The sequence below is a fragment of the Ranitomeya variabilis genome, chromosome 1, assembly GCF_051348905.1.
Source record: "Ranitomeya variabilis isolate aRanVar5 chromosome 1, aRanVar5.hap1, whole genome shotgun sequence".
Classification (NCBI taxonomy): Eukaryota; Metazoa; Chordata; class Amphibia; order Anura; family Dendrobatidae; genus Ranitomeya; species Ranitomeya variabilis.
Genome location: NC_135232.1, coordinates 121,370,835 through 121,398,644, shown reverse-complemented (window position 1 = coordinate 121,398,644; position 27,810 = coordinate 121,370,835). Strand labels below are relative to the sequence as shown.

At 44.1% G+C, this 27,810-nt stretch overlaps 1 protein-coding gene across 4 annotated transcripts in view; it reads right to left on the bottom strand.

Moving 5' to 3' along the window:
* XRCC4 (X-ray repair cross complementing 4) overlaps positions 1 to 27,810 on the bottom strand; it is a 422,379-nt gene that overhangs the window by 368,572 nt on the left and 25,997 nt on the right. The window contains exon 1 of one of the 4 annotated variants that reach the window (XM_077288628.1): positions 10,257 to 10,276. The exons of the other annotated variants lie outside the window; for them this stretch is intronic. The gene's annotated coding sequence lies outside the window, so the exon portion shown is untranslated. Of the gene's footprint in view, positions 1 to 10,256; positions 10,277 to 27,810 lie in introns of those variants that run through there. 4 annotated transcript variants of the gene reach the window in all.

Sequence of the window (27,810 nt, the reverse complement as noted above, 5' to 3'; positions counted from 1 at the left end):
GGATATGCCCTTAGCCTACCTGACTTCTAAATAACATTAAACTCCTAATGCTGCAGTTATAGTTTGCAATATTATTGGTAATTGCTGCCTCGCCAAGTCACCATGTGCCATGTAATGGCTATTGGTGTCAGTTTTAAAAATAGCAAGAGAGAGTAGGAATTACATGACATTGCGACCTGTAATCACAAAATAATTCTCATCAAATGGTACCTACATTTACGATCCTGTGTTAGATCGCAATCAGAGCCATCCTGGACTGCATGTGGCCCCCGGGCTGCGGATTAGACACTCCTGGTCTAATGTGTAAGGGTGCTACATAGAAGCAGAGAGGAAGAAAAGTGAGGGGGGGAGAGAGGGGAGAAAAGAGAGGGGAAGAAAAGGGAAGAAGAAAAAAGGGGAGAAAAAAAGAAGGGAGGGAAGAGAAGGGAGAAGAAAAGAGAAAAAAAGAAAAAGAGGAGAGTGGAGAAATACCGTATAATACTCGTGTATAAGCCGAGTTTTTCAGCACATTTTTTGTGCTGAAAATGCCCCTCTTGGCTTATACACGAGTCATTGTCCCAGAAAGACGGCGGGGGAAGGGGAGCGGTGGAGCAGCGGATCACAGAGGCAGGAGTCGGCGGCTGCCGATGTAACTTTGACCGCTGCTAAAGAGAAATGAATATTCACTGTGCTGGCAGTGAATATTTATCTCTCTTATAGCGAATGCACAGTTACAGCCAAAGCCACCGGCTTCCATCACACATCCTACTTACCTTCCCTGCGCGCCCTCGCTGCATCTCGTTCCGGTGCCAGCAGCTCTTCTGGCTGAGCGATCCCATGTCCCCTGCTCATTAAGGTAATGACTATTCAGCTCTCTCCACTCCCATAGGTGTGGAGTGAATATTCATTTCCTTAATGAGCGGGGACAGTTGATTGCTCGGCCTCAGGAGCTGCTGGCATGGAACGAGATGCAGAGAGGGTGAGCAGGGAAGGTAAGTAGGTTGTTTTTTTAATAGAAACCATGCATACAAGGACAGGGATGGGGAGCCATGCATGCAAAGACGGGGATAAGGAGCCATACATACAGGGATGGTGAACCATGCATACCAGGATAGGGATGAGGGGACAATGCATACTCAGCTTATACTCGAGTTAATAAGTTTTCCCAGTTTTCGTGGCAAAATTAGGTGCCTCGGCTTATACTCGGGTTGACTTATACACGAGTATATACAGCAAGCTAAAACAATTTGCATGACCCTGGTCTAATGTGCACTTTGGTGGTCGGTGGCAGCTGAACGAGGGAAGTGTGAACTACCTCGGCCAGCACTTGAATGTCAGCACCCTGGGCATCTCTTGCTAGTTTTCAAGTGCCGGCCGAGGAAGTTTTCACAGCCTTGGTCAGTTGCCACAGAGAACAAAAGTGTGAATCTCCACCAAAAAACAAAATACACACATCCGCACTGCTGATTGAATTCCACCCAGGACCGCAAAAAAAGGCTGATCCAAACACCTAATGGTTGCAATATCTGTGCATCTGCTCCTCTTTGAGAACATGAGGGGTGCCGCATCCGGAAAAAATAGGAAAGTCCACAATGAAAATGAAGAAAGTAGGAGCGCACTTACCCTGGAGGAGTTTTTTTCACTTTATTGGAACATAATAAAAATTGAAGAGCAGGGAGGGATAGAAACAGCCACGGACGACGATCGTTTCGTGCTAAATAGCACTTCAACGGGTCCACCCGTTGAAGTGCTATTTAGCACGAAACGATCGTCGTCCGTGGCTGTTTCTATCCCTCCCTGCTCTTCAATTTTTATTATGTTCCAATAAAGTGAAAAAAACTCCTCCAGGGTAAGTGCGCTCCTACTTTCTTCATTTTTAAAAGTGTGAATCTATATGCTTATCTGTAATATGCCATATATTTCAGATTACTGGAGTTTGGCTCTTGTGGAGAATGAGCGTGCACATTTTAATATCTTTATTTTTATTTTCAGAAAATGATGAGTCTCTTAATTAGAAAATTACCAATAGGGGTGAACAACTATGAGAGCAAATTCTAGGACAGTGTACTGCATACAAAAACAGAGAAAAGCTTTCACATATAAACAGACAGAAAACGTTGTCTCGTAGATACTGGGGTCGCACATGACCCTTACAGGGTGACCCATAGCATCTTACTGGATTTATGCATCTCAGAAAACACAAGTGTCTACAAGACTTGTAAATTCCCTCAATGAACTGAAAATATGTTCAGCTTGTTTTCTTAGTTTTCTGAAAAACTAGTGTTTAGATTACAATGTCAGCGAAGCTCAACATAAACAGATCCCCTGAAATCACGCTCTAACATGCAAGCAGCTCAGCTTAATGCGAAAAGCACATACACTCATTCAGGCTTAAGACTGGAAAAGTAAATTGATTTTATTATGCTGCACAAAAGGATTTTAAGATGTTTCTGGGAACAGAACACAGTGACAATTTACTACAATTTTCTAAGTTTAAAAAAAAAAGACAGCGAGAACACTGAAAAGTTATTTTGAACTTAGGTATTTAAAGGGAACCTGTCAGCAGGATTGTGCCAAGTAACCTACAGTGTCGGGTTAGCACCGTTATACTGATTACAATGACACCTTGGTTGATGAAATCCATCTTTTGGTTGTTGTGTAATCTGTATTTTCAGTTTTGAGTTAATGAAATGCTGGTGCCCCAGGGCGGCCTGTGGGGGGTCTTCATGTGGTGCTCTGATCAGGTATTCATAATGAAGACTGCTGACCTGCCCCGATCCCTCACTGACCTGCCCCCTGATCCCTCAGTGATCTGCCCCCTGATCCCTCACTGACCTGCCCCCTGATCCCTCACTAAGTCGCCCCCTGATCCCTCACTGACCTGCCCACTGATCCCTCACTGACCTGCCCCCTGATCCCTCACTGACCTGCCCCCTGATCTCTCACTGACCTGCCCCCTGATCCCTCAGTGATCTGCCTCCTGATCCCTCACTGACCTACCCCCTGATCCCTCACTGACCAGCCCCCTGATCCCTCACTGACCTGCCCCCTATTTTACATACTGAATCTAATATGTTTTGAAAAAACAAATTCACATATAGCAGCAGGCAATGCGGCCCCGGGGGAGCCCTGTGGGATCGGGGGAGCCATGCATACAACGGGGAGGAGCCACACATAGCAGGACAGGACAATGGGAGCCACAAATACCAGGATAGGACGAGGGGAGCCACAAATACCAGGACAGAATGGGGGGAGCCACGCATAGCAGGACAGGGATAAGGGGACAATGCATACCGGCTTATACTCGAGTCAATAAGCTTACCCAGTTTTCTGTGGCAAAATTAGGTGCCTCGGCTTATACTCAGGTCGGCTTATACTCGAGTTATACAGTATTTTATTTGGTGATATAAATTTATTCATGAAAAAAAATCTCTCAAAATGGCACCGACGGTGCCTGCGCAGTAGCATCGATTTGATAGATGCTACTGTGCAGGCGCTGCTGACGCCATCTTGGTGGAGACTAGCAGAGCACCACATTAAGACCCCCTCACAGCCCTGCCCCGGAGCATGAGAATCTCATTAACTGAAAAAAATAAATATTAAAAAACAGCCACAAGACAGATTTCATCAACCAATATATCACTTTAATCAGTATAACGACGCCGACCTGACACTGTGTGTAGATTATTCAGTACAATCCTGCAGACAGGTTCCCTTTAATGAATTTAATACGCATGTACAGGCTGTGACTCCTCATCCAGTCAACTACTCATAAACTAAATGACACAATTTCAGTGGCATCAGCCTATTCATTTATGCATGGTCTTTGATGGCAGGATCCTGCTGTCACATTGATATTATCAGTTACCTGCCACTAAAATCCTTCAAACACAGCTCTTACAACATTAAAGGGGTTGTCCACTAGTAGGAGAACCCCTTCTCATTCTTCATGTTTGGCCCCGTTAAAGTAAAAACACACATATACTCACCTCCAGTGCCAGCGCCGTTCCAGTGGTGTCATTCACCTGAACCCAATGAGTGCCAGCTTCACTGTCCCCTCTTTCAGACACATTGAACATCAACAGGAAGTCAGGTCTGCGGCTGCTCTCTGACTTCCTCTTCATGTCCGATTTGTCTGAAGGAGGGCAAGTGACACGGACACTGACTGGGTGCAGAGCTCAGGTGACAGAACACCCTCCCATGAACCCTCAGAACAGAGCTGGCACAGGAGGTGAGTAGATGTGTTTTTATTTTAACGGGGCCAAACATGAGGGATGAGAAGGGGTTGTACAAGTAGTGGACAACCCCTTTAACTTCTATGGATGAGAATACAAGAACAACTTTTGGCAGCTTCTAGAAAACCCTGTGAAATAATTAAAGATTAATGAAACTTTCATTATTTTTTTCAATAATTTTGGCCACCATGGGAACTTATGGAACTTTGTAAATCAATTTATTAGGGGATTTGTCTTAACACCTCTCTCAGTAATGCCTGCATTTCGGGGAAGGTAGGAACCTGCTGTAATTAAAATCTCCACTTGTTGAAGGGCAGAGTGCTTGGTCAGTAAGGTAACATACAAATGACAAAGAGTATTTCATATATTTCACATTGACATGCTTTAGCATGATAGAGTGCAACCTTTTTTGTATATTGTATCTGGAGGTAGCTCCTCCTGATATGCACCTATTCACACTAGTCTGGATGTGCCAGTCAGTTTTTTTAATTTGTATGTTAGCTTACTGACCGAGCACTCCGCCCTTCAATATGTGGTGATTTCTGTTATTACTGCAGCAGATCAGGTGACATTGTTGTGTCATGTGACCGCTGCAGCATATCAGTAGGTGCTGACTGGCTTCGGCCAGTAGGCGCTGACTGGCTTCGGCCTTGACTATTTCATCATAACAGAATACACTCTGATGGAATATTGATGAGCTGCCGCCGATCAGTGACCAGGTGACAGAACAAGGTCATGTGATCTGCCAGGAATAACAGCGCCAACATCTCTGCAATAACGACGCTGGGAAGGTGGGTATACAGTGTCTTTATTTTGGGACCCCGAAGTGATTTCCCAGGGGTTGTCCAGTAAGCCTCTCTCTATGTATACGGGAAGTACATAACTTACAATCTCTGTGGCTTATTGATGTTTCTCTCAGGCCGGGTGCACTCCATCCAGATCCGCATGTTCACTGCGTCCAAAGCGCTGCTGTCTTCTGAACGCAAGTGAATTCGCATGTGTTCACCGCATCTCCATGGTTGATCCACGGGCGTCGGTGCCTGCATAGTGGGCATGGGATTTCTTAAAATCCCATCCACTGTGCTGTAACAGCTGGTCACTGCAGGTTTGGCTCTGCGCAAGTACACAGCGTCCTCTTGTGGTTGCAGAAAGATGTGCTTACTAGGCAGCCTGATCTAGGGGTATGTGTCTACGGTCAGTCAACAGCAGTGCTTTGGACGCGGCACATGTCTGCTGCGTCCAAAGCGCTGCCAGTAAGTGAAAGCAGGTGAATCCGCATGTGTTCATTGAACCATGCGGAATCACCGCGTCCAATACATTGTACCGGGAAAATTTATCTTGCAGAGGCTCGGGTCTCCGCAAGATAAATAGACTTGCTGCAGTCTGGAAAGATGCGCCGCATGTCTGTCTCTGCAGGTGAGCAGCGGGTGTCGGTGCACGCATAGCAACATCTGGACGCTGCGGGTTGGACGCTGTGGATGTACGCAGCTTTCAACCCGCAGCGTTTACCTTGAGATTCTAGATATTACATCAGTATTAAGACCTCCATGAAATTCAGCACGATATCTCTGTAGAGTTATGCTTTGCTAATTTCGCCATGTGTATGCAGACACGTCAGTGGTGTAAGGCGTTTACACAGTACATGATGATTAATTATGAACACAATGGGTGTGCCACTTCGGAGACTCTTGCAGACCCCAGTATCCCAATATTCTTTGAAGTGCTGGGAACTGTTTGGCACTGCCCAGTTATTTAACTAGGAAAATCTGACACAGTTCCTGTATATGAGAGCTATATTTTTATATTGCACAATATGTATCAGGAAAATATTTCAAACCTATTTAGGCTGATAGAATTGGTTACATCTTTGCCAGGCAGTTTTGGTGGCCCGGCAATCAGTGACTTGCTTTAGACTTTCCTGGGTACCATGGTGGAGCACATCCCACACCGTGGTGACGAGATCTGTCTACTGTAATTACATTCTATCACTCCATTATTCGTGTGACTGACATGACGCTGATTCTAAAGTCACGGCCTCTTGCAAGAGGCGTCTGCACTTCAACCACTGTCTGCACAGGCAGATTCACTAAGGCTTATAAAACTACAAAGTGTTTCCTGTTCTGTCATCACCCATGATGAAGTGCAACTACTCTTTCTTGCCAAATATATAAAATACACAAATGGACTCATGCATACGATCACCCGAGAACAGCAATCATTTGCTTCATTGCCGTTTTTATAGCAGAGCTTCCAGCACCTGTCAAAAGAACGGAACCATTATTTTCGTATCTACAAAACATTCCCTGAAAAACACGTTGTGAATCCATGCTGCTATCATTATAATGAGCTACAAATCAAATCTACATCCATTTGTCTGTCCACTTCTCACTAACTGATTTAACCTAACAACTGTGTTTCTTCGAAAATATGACAGGGTCTTACAGTACAGACCAAAAGTTTGGACACACCTTCTCATTTAAAGATTTTTCTGTATTTTCATGACTATGAAAATTGTACATTCACACTGAAGGCATCAAAACTATGAATTACCACATGTGGAATTATATACTTAACAAAATGAGTGAAACAACTGAAATTATGTCTTACATTCTAGGTTCTTCAAAGTAGCCACCTTTTGCATGGATGACTGCTTTGCACACTCTTGGCATTCTCTTGATGGGCTTCAAGAGGTAGAATGGTTTTCCAACAATCTTGAAGGAGTTCCCAGAGATGCTTAGCACTTGTTGGCCCTTTTGCCTTCACTCTGTGGTCCAGCTTACCCCAAACCATCTCGATTGGGCTCAGGTCTGGTGACTGTGGAGGCCAGGCCATCTGGCATAGCACCCCATCACTCTCCTTCTTGGTCAAATAGCCCTTACACAGCCTGGAGGTGTGTTTGGGGTCATTGTCTTGTTATTATTATTATTATTGTTATAGCGCCATTTATTCCATGGCGCTTTACATGTAAGGAGGGGTATACATAATAAAAACAAGTACAATAATCTTAAACAATACAAGTCATAACTGGTACAGGAGGAGAGAGGACCCTGCCCGCGAAGGCTCACAATCTACAAGGGATGGGTGAGAATACAGTAGGTGAGGATAGAGCTGGTCATGCAGCGGTTTGGTCGATCGGTGGTTACTGCAGGTTATAGGCTTGTAGGAAGAGGTAGGTCTTCAGGCTCTTTTTGAAGGTTTTGATGGAAGGCGAGAGTCTGATGTGTTGTGGTAGAGGGTTCCAGAGTAGGGGTGATACGCGAGAGAAATCTTGTATACGATTATGGGAAGAGGAGATAAGAGGGGAGTAGAGAAGGAGATCTTGTGAGGATCGGAGGTTGCATGTAGGTAAGTACCGGGTGATTAGGTCACAGATGTATGGAGGAGACAGGTTGTGGATGGGTTTGTACGTCATGGTTAGGGTTTTGTACTGGAGTCTCTGGGCAATGGGGAGCCAAGGGATTGACAGAGGGGAGAAGCTGGGGAATAGCGGGGGGACAGGTGGATTAGTCGGGCAGCAGAGTTTAGAAAAGATTGGAGGGGTACGAGAGTGTTCGAGGGGAGTCCACAGAGCAGGAGGTTGCAGTAGTCAAGGCGAGAGATGATGAGAGCATGGATTAGGGTTTTTGCAGATTCTTGGTTGAGGAATGAACGGATTTGTGAAATATTTTTGAGTTGAAAAATAAATGATGGTCCAACTAAATGCAAACCGGATGGAATAGCATGCCGCTACAAGATGCATGTAGAGTCCATCCGTTCACCTTTTCTGCGTCAAACAAAGACACGGTGGTTGGAACCAAAGATCTCAAATTTGGACTCATCAGACCAAAGCACAGATTTCCACTGGTCTAATGTCCATTCCTTGTGTTATTTAGCCCAAACAAGTCTCTTCTGCTTGTTGCCTGTCCTTAGCAGTGGTTTCCTAGCAGCTATTTTACCATGAAGGCCTGCTGCACAAAGTCTCCTCTTAACAGTTGTTGTAGAGTTGTGTCTGCTGCTAGAACTCTGTGTGGCATTGACCTGGTCTCTTATCTGAGCTGCTGTTAACCTGCGATTTCTGAGGCTGGTGACTAGGATAAACTTATCCTCAGAAGCAGAGGTGACTCTTGGTCTTCCTTTCCTAGGGCGGTCCTCATGTGTGTCAGGTTCTTTGTAGCGCTTGATGGTTTGTGCCACTGCACTTGGGGACACTTTCAAAGTTTGCCCAATTTTTCGGACTGACTGACCTTCATTTCTTAAAGTAATGATGGCCACTTGTTTTTCTTTACTTAGCTGCTGTTTTCTTGCCATAATACAAATTCTAACAGTCTATTCGGTAGGACTATCAGCTGTGTATCCACCCGACTTCTGCACAACACAACTGATGGTCCCAACCCCATTTTTAAGGCAAGAAATCCCACTTATTAAACCTGACAGGGCACATCTGTAAAGTGAAAACGATTCCCGGTGACTACCTCTTGAAGCTCATCAAGAGAATGCCAAGAGTGTGCAAAGCAGTCATCAAAGCAAAAGGTGGCTACTTTGAAGAACCTAGAATATAAGACATATTTTCAGTTGTTTCACACTTTTTTGTTAAGTATATAATTCCACATGTGTTAATTCATAGTTTTGATGCCTTCAGTGTGAATGTACAATTTTCATAGTCATGAAAATACAGAAAAATCTTTAAATGAGAAATTGTGTCCAAACTTTTGTTCTGTACTGTATATTATTTTTTGCTCTGAAAGATGGTTAGGGCTTAATTTTAGGGGATGTCTTTTTTTTCCATGAACAACAATCCACATTTATTTTTTAACAACAAAAAAAAAAATCAACATTTAATCTTGTCGTCACTCACACACACTGCACATACACATGTATATACACAAGCACACATGCAAATACAAATAAACATGTACATACACATGTACATATATACACACTGCACATAAGATAAAAAACCAGTCTAGTTCCTCTAGACTCCAGCAGTTAAAGAACGTTTGGTGGCATCACGGTTACATGACTGTGAAGTCACCAAAGCTCCTTAACCAGTCTTAACCTCGGGGTAGAAATGCTGAGAGCCCCTAAGAGAGTGAGGGCCTTGAGAAATTGCTCAATTTGCCCCCTTTCTCCCTAACGACGACCCTGCACACCAGCCATTCTCTTCTTTAGGAGCAAAAAGTGCAGAAAGTACGTTCACTGTGTAGTGAATGGAAACTGGTAATAGACATGAGCGAATATCATCGGCTGCGGAGCCGGACTCCTGATTATCGGGAGCGATCCAGGTATCCGGGTTCCCGCTGCAGCTATTCAGTAAGCTCTACTAGCGAGCTGAATAAGGAGGGATCCGACGATATTCGCATATGTCTACTAATGAATGAAAATAAAAAAAGCATATGCAGCACACCCGCTTATTACGGGTGCTCAAATAGGAATCCACTCCAAGATATATAGTATAAGAAATTTGGCTCTCCAGATAATGATGCAAAATTATTTTTTTGCAACAGAGATTGCACTGCATGAAATAACTTATTTTGCATAATTATCTGGAGAGCCAAATTTCTTATACTATACTAATGAATGAAAGCTTATGGCTGCTGGGAGAATAAAACTTCACTTTCTCCGTCCTCTTCCGGTTAGACAGCTGAGCAGGTTTAAAAAGCTATGTAACTGCACATTACCGCATTGTCTACAGGTAAGTAGCATTTTTTAGCCAATAGGTCCCTTTAAAGGGGTTGTCTTAACATCAATAATGGTTAAAATTGCAAAGTGCTTGTAAAGACAATTAATATTGTCATTGTAACCCCTTTGTGACATATGAGATATTATTAGGAGCTGAGCCTGCATCTTCCCTGTTACACAGTCATCCTCTCTCGTTAACAGCAGTGAGCAGATCTGAGCTCCGTTTGCTGCATTTAACCTCCTAAGAAATGCTGTCAATCCGTGACAGCAGCATTTAAAGCATGAGTTACAGGGGGCGATGTGATTAAGGGATGCTGATGGGATTCCATCAATTTACCAAAATATGGCACCAATATAAAATGCATCACAAGCAGCTCAATCCACCTTTTTGAAGACGGACTGTCGGCAATGTCCGGTTATAGAGCATTCAAGCCTGTGGAGAGAGGAAAGGGGGAGAAGTGAGGGGAAATGTCAGATCAACCTGCAGTTTCTAGCAAACGTATCTTACTTCAGTGCTTGATTCACAGTCACACAGCCCAGTACTGCTGTATAATGTCTACCATGTTGTTGCTGCTGATTCTGTGTGTGTACTACAAAAAAGAGCAGGAATCCCTTCCTGTAATGCTGCTGCCGGCGTCCCTGCATAGTGTCGCCTTCCCCCTCCATGCAGGGACATCGGCTTACTCACAGCCCCAGCCTCACAACTTTGGCTCCCGCCATGTCCCGGTCACTCCCTGGTCTATATTTGCGCACCGCAGTCCGGCAGTGTGCCAAGTACACGTGTGACCGCACTTCACCTTTCTTAAAGGGGCAGAGCATGTATTATGCTAAATGCTCTCAGCCAGTTGCTGAAAGGTATTTAGCATAAGTAGTAGACCTGCAAGATGGCTCCCACAAAATAGCTGGGATGCATCTTGTATAAAAAACTCCCTGTCCCCTAGGGAGTTGCCAAGCAATGTAGTGAATCAATAGTTAGTAAGGTGTACTACTAGTGACTTGTGAGGTCCTCTGTTCCTGGTGTGGCCAGTGTCTTGAACCTGTAACTCTGGTCCTGGAGTGGCCATTCTGTATCTGTAGTCCCCTGGCCCCAGAGCAGCCAACTTTGTCCCCTGGTGTATATACTGCATATACTGGAGCTTCATGTTAAAAATAAAACTAATGAGGTTGTCCACTAATTTTACATTGATGACCTATTCTTAAGATAGCATAGGTCATCAATATCAGATCGGCAGGGGTCCGACACCCAGTAACCCCGCCAATCAGCTGTTGTCAGTGACGGCAGCTGGTCGGAAGTACTCACTTGCTGAGCTGGCAGTCTTCTGTTAGGGGCCGCCGCAGGGTACTGACGTCCGTCTCCTATTGATTTGAATAAGAGGCAGAAGTGTAGTACCAAGCCTCAGTCACTACAAGAAGATGGAGCTCGGCAAGCGAGTACTTCTGGCCAGTGACCACCGCCGCTGACACCGATAACAATAGGTGCCGAGTGTCGGACCCCGGCCGATCAGACATTGATGACCTATCTAAGGGTAGGTCATCAATGTAAAAGTAGGGGACAACGTCTTTAATAAAACTGTGTGGTACAAGCAATTAAGAATGCTGAATCTGCAATATTTAACATCAATGCGTCCATCACTCATCCTCATGTATAAGCTTTCTTGTATTCACTCTGAATGACCGTACAGTTGGATCCATTCAGAAAATAACAGACTGACATTCAATCTCCTTACAGTCTTCTAAATGAATAAAGCTCAATCTGGCTGCTTCATTGGTAAAGCACAGCTCTTCCTTTCTAAGCGCCCATTGCTTTTACGCATTTCTCCAGAGAGGTTTGGAGACACCTGCAAGCACAGAAGACTGGAATGGCTAAACATGAAGATGACATGAACCAAACTCATTTTCAGTAATCAATGACACTTTGTTATAAGTAGCTGCAGTAGATCTGACAGCGCCGGCTTCCGCCCTCTACCCTGTGGCCATTCAATGCCAGATAGAATATTCTTTGTAAGTTAATTTAAACCATGTCTTGTTTATTCAGAAGACACTGTGTAAGGGAATTGTTCTGCACTGAAGCCGCTGTCAATGCCAGATCAGCCAACAGCTAGTTCTTCTTTTCTTGTACATTACTTAATTTAGCTTATATGAGCCAAAGGAAAAGAAGAGATATGGACCTCTATAGATAAAGCCCCGGAATAAATGGCTGATTTACACTTCTTGAGTGGGCCTTGCGTGCTCCCACCTGCAGGATACCTTTCCAGGTTTCTTTTGACTTGTAGAAGTGCTGATATGTAATGTGACCTCTGCTCCGGCCTGAACAAAGCGCTGACTTTCTGCTCATCCCAATCTGTCATTCCTTCTGCAGACATCTGCTGCGCCAGGTAATTGGAAAACGTAATCATTTTCCTTTATCCATAACGTAATAAAGTAGATACAATCTTATAGCATCAAGCATCCGGATCTCCTTGTGTAGCTTTACTTTTCTTGGCATCCGGCCTTTATTGAAGGTTTGTAAAGTGTGTAAGAAAAGACAAAAACCACAAAGACCTCCAAGAAAAAGCAGAAAACAAAAAAAGCTCATTAACATGCTCCCTGCCACATCCTGCGCTCCTCGGCTGATAATCTATTATTTGTCTATAGCCGGTGATATGTAAATGTGGGATGCATCGCTGCCTTCCTGTTACACCACCGAGGTCATGTAAAGCGCCGCGGTCACACATATCTGTGCCATAGACAGCGATGGGACACGTGTGCGCGTACAGTAGTCTCAAGTGTCTCATGGCAATGACAGGAAGCGCTCTCCGGAATTTAGCTCTGGAAATTAGCATTCACCAGTGAAGTATAGAGGCACGATTCATCCACTGTCTACAAAGAAGGAGAATAAAATAGCAACTGTACTTGGCCATGTGAACTTTAGTTTACCGAGAAATGTCACAAAGAAAGTAAACAGATTTACATCTATATCACAGACATGAATCATTTCCAGGAAGCGTCTAAAGCTCCTTCCAATTGTGGATCTTTTATTCTCTTTTCTTAGACTGTAAGCTCTTGTATGTCCTAACATATATATTTTTAGAGTAACTTTTTTTTCTGATTTATGAAAAATGTAATAGAAATTCACAATGAGGAGTATTATTTATAGGGTCACATATTAAGGTCTTATCTTTAGGATATATAATCAATAGTAGGTCAGAAGGGGGAGGAGGTTCAAGAGAATAGAATCCGATCTATGGTAACCGGAAACGGCCAATATACCGTAAAATGGAGCTGTGCTGTTCAACAGTGAGGGCGCCAGAGCTAATAACAGGTGATAGCTGGGGGTTATAGCGTGCTAGGCCCTCAATGATCTGATATGGAGGATCTGTCTAAAGGATATGACCAGAGAACCCCTTTAAGAATATACCCAGATAGAGAAGAAAAACTCAGCACTCAGGGATTGAGCAGAAGAGTAGTGCACATTTTTACTTAATCCAATTGCAATATATATTTGATGTTTCAGTCCCAGACTTCAGACCTTCACGAGAAAGCAACAGGTTGCTGTGGATGGTGTATGTGGAGACACGGTGGGTCAGTGGATGCCCTAGTCTGCTTGCCGAAACCGCATGGACCAGAAATCGTCTCACCAAATGGTGGGTCCAAATCCTGTCTACCCCAAATGTATCCATGGTTCAGTGATGGTCAATGGAGCAGATCTGTATTCTTTGAGCTGGGACCTTGGTCCCCTAAGCTGACATCCTGTAGAATGTCAAATCTGTGTCCCTCGTGATGGTGCCATGATGCCTTGGCTGCTGTCTTGTAAAGAGTCTCTGTTCTTTGGATCTCTGAATGTCCTGGCTGTCTGGATAAATATATGATTACAGAGGAGCAGAATTCACAGGTAAAGGGGGAAAAATGGTGACTAGATCAACTTGCAGTGTATGATTATTTAATCCTATTTGCATAGTTTTTCCTCCTCTGTTTTGCAAGTCAACAAACTAGCTGGCCTGGACAACGTGTAATCAACATATCAGCAAACATTATTGTTCAATTACCCTGTATCACTGTCTTGCAAAGATAGCAGACAATACGTTGCAGAAGCTGATATAAGAGGCAAACATATTAGCTATTTATCCATTTACAAATATCAACTTAACCTACAAGAAGAGTCAACATTTCAGACTCTTGACCAACAAGAAAGAAACACATAAATTCAAAAGTCAACATATAGATAACAGTCAATAACTCCTGGCTTACTGAAAATAGACATCTGGTTAATTAAGATAAAATGCGGTGTCGTCACAATGTAGTTTTAGGAAAAGTAGAGCTAAGGAGTATAGTAGAATTATAGTCACAATTCCTCAGCGCTACTTCTCCTGGAACTACCCCATCCACAGCAAACTACTGCTATCTGAAGAAGGTCCGAACTCTATGACCAATATGTCAAAACGGTAATTAGTCTTACCGGTAATAGTATTTCCAGGAATCCATCCTGACAGCACCATGGAGGTTGTCTTCTTATCCACAGTGGGACAGGAAACTACGAGTATAAAAGGACCCTCCCCTTACCAATCATCAGTGATTTTCAAAGTACCACATCTGGATGGATGCCAAAAGAATATTTTATTTAAACACAAACAAGATACAAATGTTTACGTCACATCAGCTCTTAGTAAATCAGCATGGGAAGGGAAACTAGCAGTGCTGTCAGGATGGATTCCTGGAAATACTATTACCGGTAAGACTAATTACCGTTTTCCAGGTCATCCACCTGACAGCACCATGGAGAAGTACCAAAGCAGACTACTTCCTAGGGTGGGAATACTGCCTGGAGTACCTTCCTGCCAAAACTTAGTTGTGTTGACATCACGTCTAGTTTGTAATGCTTGGAGAATGTACTAAGATTAGACCAGGAAGCGGCGTTACAAATTTGATCTGCTGAAGCCCCCCCTTTTTCTGCCCATGAGGCTGCCATTGACCTAGACGAATGTGCTTTGATATATCCCGGTGGATCCCTCCCCCGGGCTTTATAGGCCGCAATTATTGTAGATCTAATCCATCTCGCGATTGTGGATTTAGACACCTTTCTACCCTTATTCGGGCCTCTAAACTGAACAAAAAGATTATTATCTACCCTCCAGGGTGCTGTAACCTCTAGGTATTTAAGAACCGATTCTCTAACGTCCAGACTATGGTAAAGAGACTCTTTTTGATTTCTGGGTGACTGAAAAAAAGAAGGAAGTATGACCTCCTGATTAATATTTGAATCGGAGACCACTTTCGGGAGGAAAGCTGGGTCCAGTCTCAGAACCAATCTGTCATGAAAAGCCTGTAAATATGGATCCTGAATAGAGAGGGCCTGAAGCTCTCCCAGTCTCTTTGCGGAAGTAATGGCTACAAGAAAGGCCGTTTTTAGGGACAATTTACCTATGTCTGGATTATCCCCCAAATCAAACTGAATTTTACATAATTCATTAAGAACCAAATTTAAGTCCCATGGTGGGATAGTTTTTCTTATTAATGGTTTTAGTCTTGCAACTGCCCTGGAAAATCGACTTATCCATGGGTGAGCTGATAAAGTACAGTCATAAAAAACACTAAGGGCCGCTACTTGTACCCTTAAGGTACTGGGTCTAAGACCTGCATTAAACCCTGCCTGTAAAAAGTCAAAGATTTTGGGTACATTAGGGCGGTCAGTATCGACTGTAGTTTCTCCACAGTAGCTGCAGAATTTTTTCCAAATTTTGGAATAGATTGAAGAGGTTACTGGCTTCCTGCTTGCTTTTAATGTAGAAATCACCTCGTCTGATAAACCCTTTGCTCTTAGGACTTGCCGCTCAGGATCCAGGCCGATAGACGAAGGGTTTCTGGATTTCGGTGGAGAATGGGACCTTGAAAGAGGAGATCCGTTCTTTGTGGAAGAATAACTGGTTTCTCCTTTGACATTTTTTTCAGTAAGGCAAACCAACTCCTCTTCGGCCAGTACGGCACTACAAGCAGGACTTTGGCTCCGTCTTCTGCGATTTTTCTGAGAGTTCTTGGTATTAGAGCAAGCGGCGGGAACACATACAACAGACCTCTTTCCCATGATTGGGAGAAGGCATCGACTCCAGCCAGGTTCTCCTGAGGGTTAAGTGAATAGAATACGCTGACCTTTGCGTTCTGTCTGGTTGCAAAGAGGTCTATCTCCGGGTACCCCCAATGACGACACAAGTCTTTGAAAACCACGTTGTTTAGCTCCCATTCTGTTGATAGAACCGTACTCCTGGTCAGGAAGTCTGCCACTTGGTTGCTGGAACCTTCCAAGTGAACTGCAGAGATCGAGAGTACCGTCACTTCTGCCCACCTGAAGATTCGTTCTGCCAACTGCTGTAGAACCCTGTGTCTCAGACCACCCTGATGTCGAAGGAAAGCAACTGCTGTTGTGTTGTCCGAGAGTACTTTTACGTGTTTGTTCTTCACCAAGGCCTGTGCTGAAGATAGAACCTTCCAGACTGCGAGCAGTTCTCTGAAGTTTGAGGATCGCGTGCTGTTTTCCCGGGTCCACTGACTCTGGTAATACCTTCCCTGGATGTGACCTCCCCAGCCTTGTTGACTTGCGTCCGTGGTAATTATCACTTCGGGAACATGATTCCAGGCCACTCCCCGCCTGAGATTTTTGGGATCTGTCCACCAACGCAATGAGGTCTTCACTTGGTTTGGCAGCTGTATCACTTTGTCTAAGGATCCCTGTCTTCTGTCCCAGGATGAGAGAATCGCCTGTTGAAGCCGTCGGGAGTGAAATTTATGCAAGGTATGCAGGCCGTCATCAGCCCCAGGATCTTCATGGCATCTCTGATGGAAACCCTGCTCTTCGCGAAAAGATGAATCTTGTTTATTATGCCTCGCAGTTTTTCCTCCGGTAGAAAGGACATTCTCACGCTTGAGTCTAGCATGACTCCGAGGAATTTTATCCTCCGTTTGGGTACTAGATCGGATTTTGCCCAGTTTATGATCCACCCCAAATTCTGCAGTGTGGAGATTACAAACTGACAGTCGGTCCTGAGTTGATTTACCGTGTCTGCAACCACTAGGAAGTCGTCCAGATACGGAATGACTAAGATATCTCGATTTCTTAGGTAGGCTACTACCTCTATCATAATCTTCGTAAAAACCCTTGGCGCCGAAGCTAGACCAAACGGAAGACAGCAAAACTGGTAATGAAGGACTTTTCCTCCTTTTTCTACTGCGAACCTCAGATATTTTTGGTGGTTTAGGCAGATAGGAACGTGGTAATACGCACTCTTTAAATCTAGGGTGCACATCACCACTCCCTTGTCCAGGAGGGGAATCGTAGATTTTATTGATTCCATTTTGAATCGTTTGTACACTACCCAAGAATTTAGGTGTTTGAGATTTATGATAGTTCTTGATTCCCCCGAGGGTTTTATTATGGAAAAAAGGCTTGAATAAAACCCCTGTCCTATCTCTTGGGGAGGTACAGGGACAATCACAGCTGTTTTTAGCAGGTCCTGAATATCTACCCACATGGGAGATGTCGCGGTGAGATGGGGGCTGGAGATCAGGAATTTTTGTGGGGGAGGAGAAGAAAATTCTATTCTGTAACCCTGAGCAACTAGTTGTAACACCCATGGGCTTGTAGTGATCTTTTGCCAGCCTCCCGAAAACCTGGTTAAACGCCCCCCCACTCTGGTGGCGTCATTTTCTGTGGTAACCGGATGTTGAACCTGAAAAGGTGGACTCTTTACTTTTGGTTCTAGCTTCTCCACCCTTCGGGTAACTCCACCTTCCTTGTTTCCCTTTCCCCCTATAGTCAGTTCTTTGATTAAAACGTGACCTCCGAAAGGGCTGAAACTTTCTGCGTTTGTCCTCTGGGAACCCCTTTTTATCATCTGACGCCTTCTCTAAGATGTCATCTAGTACCGGACCGAATACCCTTCCACCTGAAAATGGGATGGCGCAAAGCTTATTTTTGGAATGTACGTCCCCTGACCAGTTTTTGAGCCAGATGGCTCTTCTGGCCGCATTTGATAGGGATTGATTTCTGGCCGTAAATCTTACTGTTTCTGCCGATGCGTCTGCTAGAAAATCTGTTCCCATTTTAAGGAGGGGAAGGGATTTTAATATAGTTTCTCTAGGGGTTTTAGAAGAAAGCTGATCTGCTAGGTCATCTACCCATAAGTGCATAGACCGTGCTACTGAGGTTGCCACTATGTTCGCACGCACTACAGCTGCTGAGCTCTCCCAGGCTCGTTTTAAGAGACTGTCTGCTTTTCTATCCATAGCCTCCTTCAAGTTAGATGAGTCCTCAAAGGGTATTGCAGTTCTCTTGGAGACTCTGGCTAGAGGAATGTCTATTTTGGGGACATCCTCCCAATCTTTGACCTCCGCTGGATCAAATGGGAGGCGTAGTTTAAAGTCTTTTGGAACGATCAGGCGTTTTTCCGCCTCCTCCAGAATCATCTCGCGAATATGAGCATTAACAGGAAAGACTTTTGAGGTCTGAGCTCGTAACCCGCCGAACATCTCATCTTGTATTGAACAAGAGGCTGGCGGCTCTTCAATTTGCATGGTGTGTCTTACTGCACCAAGCAGCTCGTCCGTGTCCATAGAAGAAAATAAGTACTTTTTTCCCCTCTCGGGAGGGTCTCTAAACTCCTCTTCCTCCAGATCTGAATTGGACAACGCTCCTTCGGACGTAGAGTCCGAATCCCTCATTCTCTTCTTATTATCCGGCTGTGAGGGATGAGGGGTCATTAAGCCAGAGACTGACGCCTGTACCTCCTCCCTGATAATAGCCCGCATGTTAGACATGAGAGAGGCCTGCTCTTCACCCAGTATGCGATTAGTGCAGGGTTCACACAGGGGTTTCTGCCATGTCTCTTTTAATTTAATGGAGCATATAGGACACTTCTTATATTTCCCCTTCTTAACCACGGTGGCGGGGGCTACCTATAACAATAGAAGCAGCCCCGTTTTAGAAGGAGGTATGTATACCCGGGAGGTAAGCATTAATAATTGCCCTCTTCAGGGGACTTACGTGAGCCTGATTGTCACCCTCTATCCTGGCGGTATCCTCCATCTCGGATATTGTGCAGGATAGAAGCCTACCTACTCCCTTTACCTTATATTCTTGTCTCCTGGCGTTGGAGCGTTCGAGCTCGCCGGCATGCCCCGGAAGTGCTCCGTCTTTACCATAGCCGGAGACGGAGACGCCGACCCCGCCCACCGCTGACCGCGACCCGGAAGAGGCTACTCCGGACTTCAGCGTGCGGTGCTCCGGTGATGCGGTGCTGCGGTGAGCCGCCAGGCCACCTGCATGTTCACAGGGGCGGACCCGGGGAAGCTTTGGGCGGCGTGCACGGACGAGAGCCCCCCTGGGAGGAAACGACCGGCGATCCCAGGAGCAGCGCTACACTGGGTAAGCTGAGGGACCCTGTGTCGGGTTTCAGCGCATGGGGTCTTGTAGTGGGAAGGGTAATAAGGGCCTAAACCCCCCGATCCACACTCCCCACGGAGCTTGCTGGAGTCTCGTAGTTCCTATCCAAAGTGGGACAGGAAAAACACTGATGATTGGTAAGGGGAGGGTCCTTTTATACTCGTGGTTTCCTGTCCCACTGTGGATAAGAAGACAACCTCCATGGTGCTGTCAGGTGGTTGACCTGGAAATATATATTGCAATTGCATTGTTTAAATAAAAATGTTCTCTACTTTACTATTCAACCAGAGTGCCGAGTTTTTTCTCTCTATTGTTACGGACTGAATCCCTACTCAGGCACCACTCCTCTAAAAGAGTAATGTATGGTACTATATAATGTAAGCAGATACACAATCACACAGTTGTTCTCACCTTGCATATAGTCATAAACTCTTATTACTTTTATTATTGTTATTATAGAATTACACTGTTCTACAGCCAGATTGGTACTTACATTTTTTGGTGCTGAAAACAGATATGATGCTTAAATTTGCTGATTGGCTCTACTTTTCAAGATCCAGAGGAGGCTGTAATTACTTATGATACCTTTCATGCAGGCTTATAGAAAAATTGCTTGTATTATTTTGTTATCATCACTGCATTGTTAGAGGCTAGTCTATTACATCGTCTATGGGTCTTTAGTTTTCTATCATCTTGGGGAGACCAATCAAAAACGCTCACTCAACTTCGATGACAGAATCCTAATTACAGTTGCATCACCTACTTTTATAAATACTCTCTGTGTAAGGTATACAGCTTTTGGATTTTTTAGCTTAGTTTCTTAGCATATTGACATGTTTCTGTAAGTTTTTTCAGATATGTCTTGTTCTTGTACTAATAGAGTGGATAACTTTTGCTACATACGCGGAGCAGTCACTTTTGCGTCACAAAGGCAAAACTTGACTACAATGATAAGGAAAGCCTACAACCGGTATTTTGGATGCAGGACAAGAGTTGGGCTCCACACATATGCTGCAATAGAGGCAATCTATGCATTTGCTGTCACAGTGATCTGGAGAGCGCCAACCAGTCACACTACCAATTGTTATTTCTGAATGGTGCTCCCATTAGGAAAGGAGTTTCAAGTAAAAGGAAATGGACTTTACAGTATCCAAATATTCCATCTGCAATACACCCAGTACCACATACAGAACTGTCCGTTCCAAAAGCACCAGAAACATTTTCAGCTGAGTCAAGTGAGTAAGAAGAGGGCACTTGATGCCATGAACCATCTGCCTCTCACGACCCAGACTTTCTGACAGCAACCGCATCTAAACCACACTTTCTAACACAAGGTGAACAATCTTGTTAGAGATTTGGATCTGCCCAAGAGTAAGGTTGAGCTCTTAGTGTCCAGGCTACAGCAGTGGAATCTGTTAGCGGGCAATGTTCGGATTTCTTTGTTCCGCAACATTGGTAAAGATCTTGTTTAATACTTCTTCATGGAGAGCAATCTTGTGGCATGCAACAACATTAGCAGTTTAATGGAAGCTCTGAAGATAAGACACAATCGAGAGGAATAGAGGCTCTTTATCGATTCATCCAAAACCAGATTTAGTCTTGCTGCATAATGACAATGCAGAACCTTCAAATCCAGTTGGTTATGCGGTCCACAAGAAACCTATGGCTATAACAACATTAAACAGCAGCTGAGGTGCAAACTTGCTAGAGAAAAAAAAACCTTCAAGATGGCGCCGCCTGCATAGTAGCATCTATCGAATCGCTTATAGTTGGTACTGCGCAGGCGTGGCTGGCACCATCTTAGTGGAGACCTTTTTTTTCTTCTCTATCAAGATGACGCCACCTGCGCAGTAGCAGCTAACAGATTGACGATAGCTGCTACTGCGCAGGCACTATTTTCAGGCTATGTGCACACGTTCAGGATTTTTAGCATTTTTTCGGCCGTTTTCCAAAAAAAAAAAAGATAAAAAAAACGCTTACATAAGCATCCCATAATTTTTAATGCATTGCACATTTTTTGTGCACATGCTGTGTTTTTTTCTGTGGCGGAATCGCATTCCAGAAAAAAACGCAGCATGTTCATTCTTTGTGCGGAATCGCGGGGATTCCGCACACATAGGAATGCATTGATCCGCTTACTTCCCGCACGGGGCTATGCCCACCATACGGGAAGTAAGCGGATCATGTGCGCTTGGTACCCAGGGTGGAGGAGAGGAGACTCTCCTCCAGGCCCTGGGAACCATATAATTGTTAAAAAAAAAGAATTAAAATTAAAAAATTGTGATATTCTCACCTTCCGGCGTCCCCCGCAGCCTTCCTGCTCCTCGCAATGCACCCGTTTCCAGTAATGCCTTGTGAAAATGACCTGTGATGATGTAGCAGTCTCGCGAGACCGCTACGTCATCTGGGGTCATTGCCGCGAGGCATTACTGGAAACGGGAGCTGCCGGGAGCATCGAGAGGAGCAGGAAGGCTGCGGGGGATGCCGGAAGGTGAGAATATCACGATTTTTTTATTTTTTCTTATTATTTTTAACATTATATCTTTTTACTATTGATGCTGCATAGGCATAATTCAAAAGGTTCTATATGTGGAGGCTGAGCTGGACCCTGCTATATACCAACTAAATGTATCCCCTGGAGGGATGGGGAGGAATTTGACCAAACTGCTGGTACATCTGTTGACGGCAAATGAAGTCAAAACTACTGTCTTTTTGATGATAAAAATATACGGTAATATTTATTCAATAACAAAATGAAATATTAAAGTCACCATGTACAACAATATAAAAAGCGTATAATCATTTCGGGGGAACTACAAAAACGAAGGACACAGGTAACACATCCACAACTCCACATTAATATCAAAAAATCCGACCCGAGGTACCAAGTTCTTAAAGTGTATAGGCCGTATAGTAACAGGCAATATGTCCCAACAGACATCTAATCACACACATACATGTCATGGTCGTAGTGTGGGTGTGGAGTACTGGGTGGTATTCCACTCCCATACTACGACCATGACGGGTGAGGATCAGTCTTACATGTATGTGTGTGATTAGATGTCTACTACTCCCCCCTCTTATCATAAGGTATGGATAGAATAGCCGACATGCGCAAGATGGAGCACATGACAGCCTTATTGAATGCGAGTTTGTACAGATTTGAGGCGGTCTGAGCTCCCTGGGACGATTTTAGGGCCCAAAACAACAGTTAGGAGCATGATGGTTTTTGAACAGGTTTCTTCTTCCCTTCCATATGTGTATGTCTCGTCTATTTAGTATTGTGGTTTTATAAGAATTGTAATAGGAGTATGGGGATGGAATCATCTGAACTTGGCATCATTTAGAACTGCTGTTGGATTTTCTGTCTTTTTCTGCTCTATTGCAAAATATGTTTTGATGCCACTAGAGAAAAACATCTTCCAAGAGTACATTCTAATTGCACTCCATCCTTTCTCATCCTCTAATTTGTAAGCTAAATTGTGATTGTTTTGTCTCATTTCTGATTGTAAAATTTTATAAAATTTAATAAAAATTACAGTTATTAAAAAAAGTGAATGGAGAAGAGAGAGGTGTGCATGACTCCATTCACATGAGGCTACTTTATGTTGTCCTTATCCATAGAAACCACAGGACTTTCTCAAACTTATCGGAGAATCCTCTGCTCACATATCGTAGGATGAACGTGACTACGTGACCATTTACTCGACAAATTCATACATATGAGTAGGAGTCTCCAACGTGCCTACTATTTCTACCCGGCACTAAGATTTCCATAGTCACAGTGCCTTATTCCACAATGTCTCCTGTTAGTAGATAGGCCAGCAACTCTCAAACCCTTCACTTTAATCTTCCGACATACTAAGAAAGCATTATATCCGGCAGCTCTAATACTCAGATATTGCATATATTGGCTTTACTAAGGCAGTAAAATGTTGTGTCTGAGTGAAAGATGATTTGGCCTCACAGGGTACATCCTCATAGTCACCAGTGACAGGACTCAGAATAGAAGTTATTTTGACAGGCCAAGACTGAGAGGATTGTAAAAAAAAATCCCTGCACAGACAAGGAGGCCAGCAATAAGAGGATGCTAAGCTCTCTTTAGCATGTGCAAAGTAACTGATAAAACCTTGAAAAAGTTGCAGATAAAACAACAAAGAAAAAAAAATGTAGCAAGTACTTAAACATAAATGGATGAGCGATATATTTAAAGTATAAATGCAACCGTGCTGATGAAAGCATTCTGGTACTGAGCTCACTTTATTTTTCCAGCAGTTCCTGAAAACCTGATAACTACATACAGTGAAGGAAATAATTACCGTATATACTCGAGTATAAGCCGACCCCCCTAATTTTGCCACAAAAAACTGGGAAAACTTAATGACTCGAGTATAAGCCTAGGGTGGGAAATGCAGCAGATACCGGTAAATTTCAAAAATAAAAATAGATACCAATAAAAGTAAAATTAATTGAGACACCAGTAGGTTAAGTGCTTTTGAATATCCATATTGAATCAGGAGCCCCATATAATGCTCCATACAGTTCATGATGGCCCCATAAGATGCTCCATATTAAAATATGCCCCATATAATGCTGCACAAATGTTGATTATGACCCCATAAGATGCTCCATAGACACATTTGCCCCCTATAATGCTCCACAAATGTGGATTACGGCCCCATAATATGCTCCATACAGATATTTGCCCCATATAATGCTGCACATGGCCCTATACAGATATTTGCCCCATACAATGCTGCACATAGCCCCACAAGATGCTCCATACAGATATTTGCCCCATATAATGCTGCACATGGCCCATAAGATGCTCCATACAGATATTTGCCCCATATAATGCTGCACATTGCCCCATACAGATATTTCCCCATATAACGCTGCACATGGCCCCATAAGATGCTCCATACAGATAATTGCCCCATATAATGCTGCACATGGCCCCATAAGATGCTCCATACAGACATTTACCCCATATGCTGTTGCTGCGATTAAAAAAATAAAAAATCACATACTCAACTCTCAGGCCCCCGACACTTGCTATATTCACCTGCTCCCCATTCCACTGCCGACCGCCGCTGTGTCTTCCCCGTCCTCTGCACTGAAGTTCAGGCAGAGGGCGGCGTGCACTAATCGTGTCATCGCGCCCTCTGACCTGCGCGTCACTGCAGAAGACGCAGCGGCGCCGACAGTGGAACGGGGAGCAGGTGAATATCGCTCACTGCGTTATACTCACCTGCTCCTGGTGCTTCCCTGCACGTCTGTTCCCCGGCGCCGGCAGCTTCTTCCTGTAGTGAGCAGTCACATGGTACCGCTCATTACAGTAATGAATATGCGGCTCCACCCCTATGGGAGTGGAGTCGGGTCCATATTCATTACTGTAATGAACAGTACTATGTGACCGCTCACTACAGGAAGAAGCTGCCAGCACCGGGGAACCAGGGACGTGCAGGGACTGCGCCAGAAGCAGGTGAGTATTATTACACAGCTCCGCTCCCCCTCCCCTGCCGACCCCTGGGTATGACTCGAGTATAAGCCGAGAGGGTTACTTTCAGGCCAAAAAACTGGGCTGAAAATCTCGGCTTATACTCGAGTATATACGGTATTTGATCACTTGCTGAATTTGTAAGTTTGCCCACTGACAAAGATATGAACAGTCTATAATTTTAAGGGTAGGTTAATTTTAACATTCTGAGAGATAGAATATCAAAAATAAAATCAAGAGAATCACATTGTATAAATGAATGCAATCACATTGTATAAATTAATGTAATGGCGTAATGTGTTACCAGTGGTTTTCTTGGTGGCTGTGATCCCAGCTGCCTTGAGATCATTAACCCCTTAATGACAGCCAATACGTCTTTTAACTGACCTGTGATATAAGAGAATATCATCCCCATACAAGTGACAATCCAGCATCTGTCGGCTGTCCACTATTGCTGACAACTTGCTGCATCAGCCACGATCAGTGTTTGCACCGTCCAAATCTGCTTAACCCCTTAGATGCTGCTGTAAATAGTGACTACATCATTATAAATGGTTAAAAGAGTATGAGGGCTTCCTCTTTATCCAAATTGGTGCCCTCAGATGATGATTGTGTGGTCCTGATGTTTGCCATGGCAATTCATGACCAAATAGCGGCCTTAGAGTCTGACTTCTGTAGTAATCTGTTCAGAAGTTAGAGACATTTAGGTCGTAAAAATACACATTTTCATTTCTGTCATGTCACTTTGCATTAATTCCTGTAAAGCACCTGAAGGGTTAACAAACTAACTGACAGCAGTTTTCAATATGTCAGGGGGTGCCGTTTTTAAAATGGTATCACGTTTGGGGGTTTCCAATACATAGGACCCCTAAAGTCACTTCAAACATGGATAAGTCCTGAAAAAAAGAAATTTTGTAAATTTCCTTGAAAATATGAAAAATTGATGCTACATTTTTAAACCTCATAAAATGCTAACAAAACAAAATAACATTTTACAAATGATGCTGATATAAAGCCGACATGTGGGAAATGTTATTTAGTAATGGTTTGCTGTGGTATGACCATCTGGATTAAAGAGATAATCATTCAAATTTAGAAAAGTGTAAATTTTTTAACATTTTTCTCAAATTTGTGATACTTTTTATAAATAAACACAAAACATATTGACCTAAATTTTCCATTATCATAAAGTATAATGTGTCATGAAAAAACAATCTCAAAATCACTGGGATCTATTGAAGCGTTCCAGAGTTATTACCACATAAAGTGACACTGGTCAGATTGAAAAAATTTGGCTCCGTCACTAAGGGGTTAACAAGTTCCCCCATGTAGCTATAGGCTGATCTCTCACCTTCCTCATGATCAAGGGTCATTGTCTTGCTGGAAGACCCAGTCACGACCCATTTTTAATGTCCTGGCGGAGAGGAGGTTGTCACTCAGGATTTTACGGTACATGGCTCTATCCATTCTCCCACTGATGCGGTGAAGTAGTCCTGTGCCCTTGGCAGAGAAACACCCCCAAAACATAATGTTTTCACCTCCATGCTTGACAGTGGGGACAGTGTTCTTTTGGGTCATAGGCAGCATTCTCTTCCTCCAAACACAGCGAACTGAGTTAATGCCAAAGACCTCAATTTTTGTCTCATCTGACCACAGCACCACCCAATCCCTCACAGAATCATCCAGATGTTCAGTGGCAAACTTCAGACGGGCCTGCACATGTGCCTTCTTGAGCAGGTAGACCTTGCGGGCAACGCAGGATTTTAAACCTTTACGGCGTAATGAGTTACTAATGGTTTTCTTGGTGACTGTGATCCCAGCTGCCTTGCTGTCATTAACAAGTTCCCCCCGTGTAGTTTTAGGCTGATCTGTCACCTTCCACACGAGATTTTGCATGGTGCCCCAGATCGATGACAATTCATTTTGAATTTCTTCCATTTTCTCACTATTGCACCAACAGTTGTCTCCTTCTCACCCAGCGTCTCTATAGTTTTGTAGGCCATTCCAGCTTTGTGCAGGTCTATGATCTTGTCCCTGACATCCATAGAAAGCTCTTTGGTCTTGCCCATGTTGTAGAGGTTAGAGTCTGAGTGTCTGAGTCTGTGTACAGGAGCCTTTTATAAAGGTGACTATGTAAGATAGCTGTCTTTAATGCAGTTAATGAATTGATTAGGAGCGTCAAACTGGTCTGTAGGAGCCATAACTCTTAATGGCTGGTAGGGGATCAAATACTTATTTCTCACTGCAAAATGCAAATAAATTTATATACCGTATATACTCGAGTATAAGCCGAGATTTTCAGCCCATTTTTTGGGGCTGAAAGTCCCCCTCTCGGCTTATATTCGAGTCATACCACGGGTCGGCAGGGGAGGGGGAGCGGGGACTGTCTAATTATACTCACCTGCTCCCGGCGCAGTCCCTGCAGGTCCCTGGTTCCCTGAGCTTCTTCCTGTACTGAGCGGTCACATGGTACCGCTCATTACAGTAATGAATATGAGGCTCCACCTCCCATAGGGGTGGAGCCGCATATTCATTACTGTAATGAGCGGTAACGGTGACCGCTCAGTACAAGAAGAAGCTGCGGTGCCGGGGAACCAGGGACTGCATAGCGCCAGGAGCAGGTGAGTATAATGGGGAGGGGGAGGGCTGCGCGATAGTCACCTCTCCTCGTTCCGGGCACCGCTACGTCTTCAGAATCTTCTGCAGTGACGCTCAGGTCAGAGGGTGCGGTGACGTGGTTAGTGTGCGCCCTCTGCCTGAACGTCAGTGCAGAAGACGCTGAAGATGGAGCGGCGCCCGGAACGGGAAGCAGGTGAATATTGAAAGTGCCAGGGGCCTGAGCGACGGAGAGGTGGGTATGTGATTTTTTTTTTTTTTTATCGCAGCAATAGCAAATGGGGCAGTTGTCTGTATGGAGCATCTTATGGGGCCATAACGCTTGTGCAGCACTGAATGGGGCAAGTGTCTGTATGGAGCCATAACGCTTGTGCAGCACTGAATGGGGCAAGTGTCTGTATGGAGTATCTTAT